Source organism: Coregonus clupeaformis, chromosome 14 (genome assembly GCF_020615455.1).
Source record: "Coregonus clupeaformis isolate EN_2021a chromosome 14, ASM2061545v1, whole genome shotgun sequence".
Classification (NCBI taxonomy): Eukaryota; Metazoa; Chordata; class Actinopteri; order Salmoniformes; family Salmonidae; genus Coregonus; species Coregonus clupeaformis.
The window spans coordinates 32786177-32792176 of record NC_059205.1 but is presented as its reverse complement, the minus strand read 5'-3'; positions in this window follow the sequence as shown (position 1 = coordinate 32792176).

The window sequence follows — 6000 nt, the reverse complement described above, 5'->3', positions numbered from 1 at the left end:
CCTGTTGAATGGATTTTCTGTAATGATGATACATTTTGTATTCCAAACGATTGAAAAATATGTTAATTTCTAACACTTTCTTTTGTAAGTGTCATGTAGAGATCTTTTGAAGTCCATCATTAGTCTATGGAGCTTTAAGAAGCATGAAAATAAGGTGAACATTCCCTCAACTATGATGATAATGGTGGGTTCACTCACTGACGGTTTGTCCAAGGTTGCACTCTCACAAACTCAATGGGGTTATTGAAGACCATGTCCCATACCATTCACAATGTTCTGAAGCATTTTTACTGTGTACATTTACCACACACAATCTTAACTGACATAACAGTACAACTGCAAATTAGCAATATAATGAAAATTAACACAATCATTTCATGAGATGATATAGTAACAGAAAGCCGTCTTAGAGGACAGCAACACAGGAATATCAGTATGTGTGCGCTAATGGCTGGCTTTAGTTTGGACAGAGTCAATCATTAAGCAGGTCACTCCTTCAGTAACCAAGGTCTGCCACTCACAAAGTGCTGTTATGTAAGTCAGATTCCACTGTCCTTAGGTCAGGTGCCAAACAACTGAATCATCATGTACCTTTGTACTCATACACAATAGGAGGTACAGTCACTGTCCTCCAATGGTGTTTAAATGTGTGCTTCTGAAACCCTATGGTGACTGAAAGTGACTAACTTACTCAATAGAAATGACCTGTCCTTACAACTTATTGTCACGACTCATATTACATGTACATATTCACTCCCAAGTCTCAGATCGTGCATTTTCTTTGCTTTCTGCCATACCACGTCCACATGTCACATGGCCTAGGGCAGTGTTTCCCAACTCCAGTCCTCGAGTACCCCCAACAGCAGAGGTGATCCATTATCCGCTCTATCAATGAAAACAAATGTCTTAAAAATAAAGGCAGTCGGGAGGCAAGATCAGGTGGGACCATTCTAGCCAATGAAAGGTTGTTTTTTTTGTTAACCAAATTCGACACACTTTGACTTCCATACAAAAACTCCTCGCTTAGTGAGTGGAAAAAACAAAAAACCGCCACCTGCTGGAGAAGATTGATTTTGGGTCCAGTTATACCTCTCGCTTCGCCTCTTCCTCTCTGGCAACAGCAAATATTTTTGTTGTAGCCCCAGACAAGCACAGCTGATTCAACTTGTCAACTAATCATCAGGCCCTCAATGAGTTGAATCAGGTGAGTTTGTCTGGGGCTACAACACAAATGTGTGCTGTTGGTAGTACTTGAGGGCTGGAGTTGGGAAACACTGGCCTAGGGGGTTGGGATAGCTGTTGGTGGTACTTGAGGGCTGGAGTTGGGAAACACTGGCCTAGGGGGTTGGGATAGCTGTTGTTGCTGACAGTTACTGTACTGTATGGACTGCAGTTTGCTCTTATTTGTATTTCATGTAGTCATGTGATTGGTATTTCTGTAAACCACTTCCGTTCTTCATGTGGGTCTTGATTTGCTTAATGATGGATAATATGCCAACTATGAATAGAAAAATAAACAGTTCAGTTAGTTAAACATTACAATGATAATACTGGGTGTATTTTTGACTGAGTTATAGTTCATCAGATGAAAATACATTAGTTGTGATGATAGGGTTGGAGAAAAAAAACTATAAGCTCTCCAGGAACAGTGTTGGAGAGCCCTGGGCAATGTTCAGTACAAAACGTTCTGGAAAGTTTCAGATAGAAATACCACAAATAGAGCTGACATGATTCCTTATTCTACATGTCAGAGATGCATGTTTGTTCTACATAGCATGAGTCTGTTGATTGCATCTCGATCTGGTCAGCCTCATCGTGGTACACCAGGGATGGGCAACTCCAGCCCTCGAGGACCTGATTGGTGTCAAACCTTTTCTCCAGCCCTAATGCTAACACACCTGATGAAACTATTTCCATTCCAAACTGAAGATCATGATAGTTGATTATTGGAATCAGATCTCACTGGGCAAAAACTGTTTGAATCAATGGTGTTTCCACGTGATTTCAACAAAAAAATTAAATGCGATGAATGTGGAAAACTGATTGGATTTGAAAAAAGTAATCAACAAAAGGGAATTTTGAATTTTTTCACCCAACTTTTAACCTAAATCCAATGACGTGGTGACATTTTCGTTGATTTCTTGTTGAAATGACGTTAGTTGACAACAACCAAATGTAAATCAACACTAGAAGTTGAACTGATGTCTGTGCCTAGTGGGATGTGTTAGCAGGGACAGGGGCAAAAGTGTGCCACATACCAGGCCCAGAGGACTGGAGTTGCCATCCCTGTGATACTATCACCATGATCACCTGAAAAACATAAATACAGTGGCTTCCGAAAGTATTCACCCACCTTGGCATTTTTCCTATTTTGTTGCCTTACCACTTGGAATTAATATAGATTTTTGGGGGGTTTGTATCATTTGATCTACACAACATGCCTACCACTTTGATGATGCAAAATATTTTCACCCCCCCAAAGTCAAACTATTCACCCCCCCAAAGTCAATACTTTGTAGAGCCACATTTTGCAGCAATTACAGCTGCAAGTCTCTTGGGGTATGTCTCTATAAGCTTGGCACATCTAGCCACTGGGATTTCCGCCCATTCTTCAAGGCAAAACTGCTCCAGCTCCTTCAAGTTGGATGGGTTCCACTGGTGTACAGCAATCTTTAAGTAATTCCACAGATTCTCAATTGGATTGAGGTCTGGTCTTTGACTAGGCCATTCCAATACATTTAAATGTTTCCCCTTAAACCACTAGAGTGTTGCTTTAGCAGTATGCTTAGGGTCATTGTCCTGCTGAAAGGTGAACCTCCGTCCCAGTCTCAAATCTCTGGAAGACTGAAACAGGTTTCCCTCAGGAATTTCCTTGTATTTAGCGCCATCCATCATTCCTTCAATTCTGACCAGTTTCCCAGTCCCTGCCGATGAAAAACATCCCCACAGCATGATGCTGCCACCACCATGCTTCACTGTGGGGATGGTGTTCTCTGGCTGATGAGAGGTGTTGGGTTTGTGCCAGACATAGCGTTTTCCTTGATGGCCAAAAAGCTAAATTTTAGTCTCATCTGACCAGAGTACCTTCTTCCATATGTTTGGGGAGTCCATCACATGCCTTTTGGTGAACACCAAACGTGTTTGTTTATTTTTTTCTTTAAGCAATGGCTTTTTTCTGGCCACTCTTCCATAAAGCCCAGCTCTGTGGAGTGTACGGCTTAAAGTGGTCCTATGGACAGATACTCCACTCTCCGATGTGGAGCTTTGCAGCTCCTTCAGTGTTATCTTTGGTCTCTTTGTTGCCTCTCTGATTATTGCCCTCCTTGCCTGGTCTGTGAGTTTTGGTGGGCAGCCCTCTCTTGGCAGGTTTGTTGTGGTGCCATATATCTTTTTTTACAACCCTACCCTGATCTGTACTTCTCCACAACTTTGTCCCTGACCTGTTTGGAGAGCTCCTTGGTCTTCATGGTGGTGCTTGCTTAGTGGTGCCCCTTGCTTAGTGGTGTTGCAGACTCTGGGGACTTTCAGAACAGGTGTATATATACTGAGATCATGTGACAGATTATGTGACACTTAGATTGCACACAGGTGGACTTTATTTAACTAATTATGTGACTTCTGAAGGTAATTGGTTTCACCAGATCTTATTTAGGGGCTTCATAGCAAAGGGGGTGAATACATATTCATGCACAACTTTTCCGTTATAATTTTTTTTTGAATTAGCAAAGAAAAAGCCATATCTCAGACTGCCCATCTTAATCTTTTATTTTTATTGGCCAGTCTGAGATATGGCTTTTTCTTTGCAACTCTGCCTAGAACGTCAGCATCCCAGAGTCGCCTCTTCACTGTTGACATTGAGACTGGTGTTTTGCGGGTACTATTTAATGAAGCTGCCAGTTGAGGACCTGTGAGGCGTCTGTTTCTCAAACTAGATACTCAAATGTATTTGTCCTCTTGCTCCGTTGTGCACCGGGGCCTCCCACTCCTCTTTCTATTCTGGTTAGAGCCAGTTTGCGCTGTTCTGTGAAGTACACAGCGTTGCACGAGATCTTCAGTTTCTTGGCAATTTCTCGCATGGAATAGCCTTAATTTCTCAGAACAAGAATAGACTGACAAGTTTCAGAAGAAAGTTTTGTTTCTGGCCATTTTGAGCCTGTAATCGAACCCACAATTGCTGATGCTCCAGATACTTAACTAGTCTCAAGAAGGACCGTTTTATTGCTTCTTTAATCAGCACAACAGTTTTCAGCTGTGCTAACATAATTGCAAAAGGGTGATCAATTAGCCTTTTAAAATTATAAACTTGGATTAGCAAACACAACGTGCCATTGGAACACAGGACTGATGGTTGCTGATAATGGGCCTCTGTATGCCTATGTAGATATTCCATTAAAAATCAGCCGTTTCCAGCTACAATAGCCATTTACAACATTAACAATGTCTACACTGTATTTCTGATCAATTTGATGTTATGTTAATTGAGGTAATAGAGGTAATTAAAGTGACTATGCATAGATAATAAACAGAGAGTAGCAGCAGCGTAAAAGTCTGGGTAGCCATTTGATTAGATGTTCAGGAGTCTTATGGCTTGGGGGTAGAAGCTGTTTAGAAGCCTCTTGGACCTAGACTTGGCGCTCCTGTACCGCTTGCCGTGCGGTAGCAGAGAGAACAGTCTATGACTAGGGTGGCTGGAGTCTTTTACAATTTTTAGGACCTTCCTCTGACACCGCCTGGTATAGAGGTCCTGGATTGCAGGAAGCTTGGCCCCAGTGATATACTGGGCCGTACGCAGTACTCTCTGTAGTGCCTTGCGGTCGGAGGCCGAGCAGTTGCCATACCAGGCAGTGATGCAACCAGTCAGGATGCTCTCGATGGTGCAGCTGTAGAACCTTTTGAGGATCTGAGGACCCATGCCAAATCTATTGAGTCTCCTTAGGGGGAATAGGTTTTGTCGTGCCCTCTTCACGACTGTCTTGGTGTGCTTGGACCATGTTAGTTTGTTGGTGATGTGGACACCAAGGAACTTGAAGCTCAACCTGCTCCACTACAGCCCCGTCGATGAGAATGGGGGCGTGCTCGGTCCTCTTCTTTTTCTTGTAGTCCACAATGATCTCCTTTGTCTTGATCACGTTGAGGGAGAAGTTGTTGTCCTGGCACCACACGGCCAGGTCTCTGACCTCCCTATAGGCTGTCTCGTCGTTGTCGGTGATCAGGCCTACCACTGTTGTGTCATCGGCAAACTTAATGATGGTGTTGGAGTCGTGCCTGGCCGTGCAGTTATGAGTGAACAGGGAGTACAGGAGGGTACTGAGCACGCACCCCTGAGGGGCCCCCGTGTTGAGGATCAGCGAGGCGGATGTGTTGTTACCTACCCTTACCACCTGGGGGCGGCCCGTCAGGAAGTCCAGGATCCAGTTGCAGAGGGAGGTGTTTAGTCCCAGGGTCCTTAGCTTAGTGAATAGCTTTGAGGGCACTATGGTGTTGAACGCTGAGCTGTAATCAATGAATAGCATTCTCACGTAGGTGTACCTTTTGTCCAGGTGTGAAAGGGCAGTGTGGAGCGCAATAGAGATTGCATCATCTGTGGATCTGTTGGGGCGGTATGCAAATTGGAGTGAGTCTAGGGTTTCTGGGACAATGGTGTTGATGTGAGCCATGACCAGCCTTTCAAAGCACTTCATGGCTACAGATGTGAGTGCTACGGGTCGGTAGTCATTTACGCAGGTTACCTTAGTGTTCTTGGGCACAGGGACTATGGTGGTCTGCTTGAAACATGTTGGTATTACAGACTCAGACAGGGAGAGGTTGAAAATGTCAGTGAAGACACTTGCCAGTTGGTCAGCGCATGCTCGTAGTACAAAGCTCCACAGCGGAGATTGGAGTATCTGTCCATAGGACCACTTTAAGCCGTACACTCCTCAGAGCTGGGCTTTACGGAAGAGTGGCCAGAAAAAAGCCATTGCTTAAAGAAAAAAATAAGCAAACACGTTTGGTGTTCGC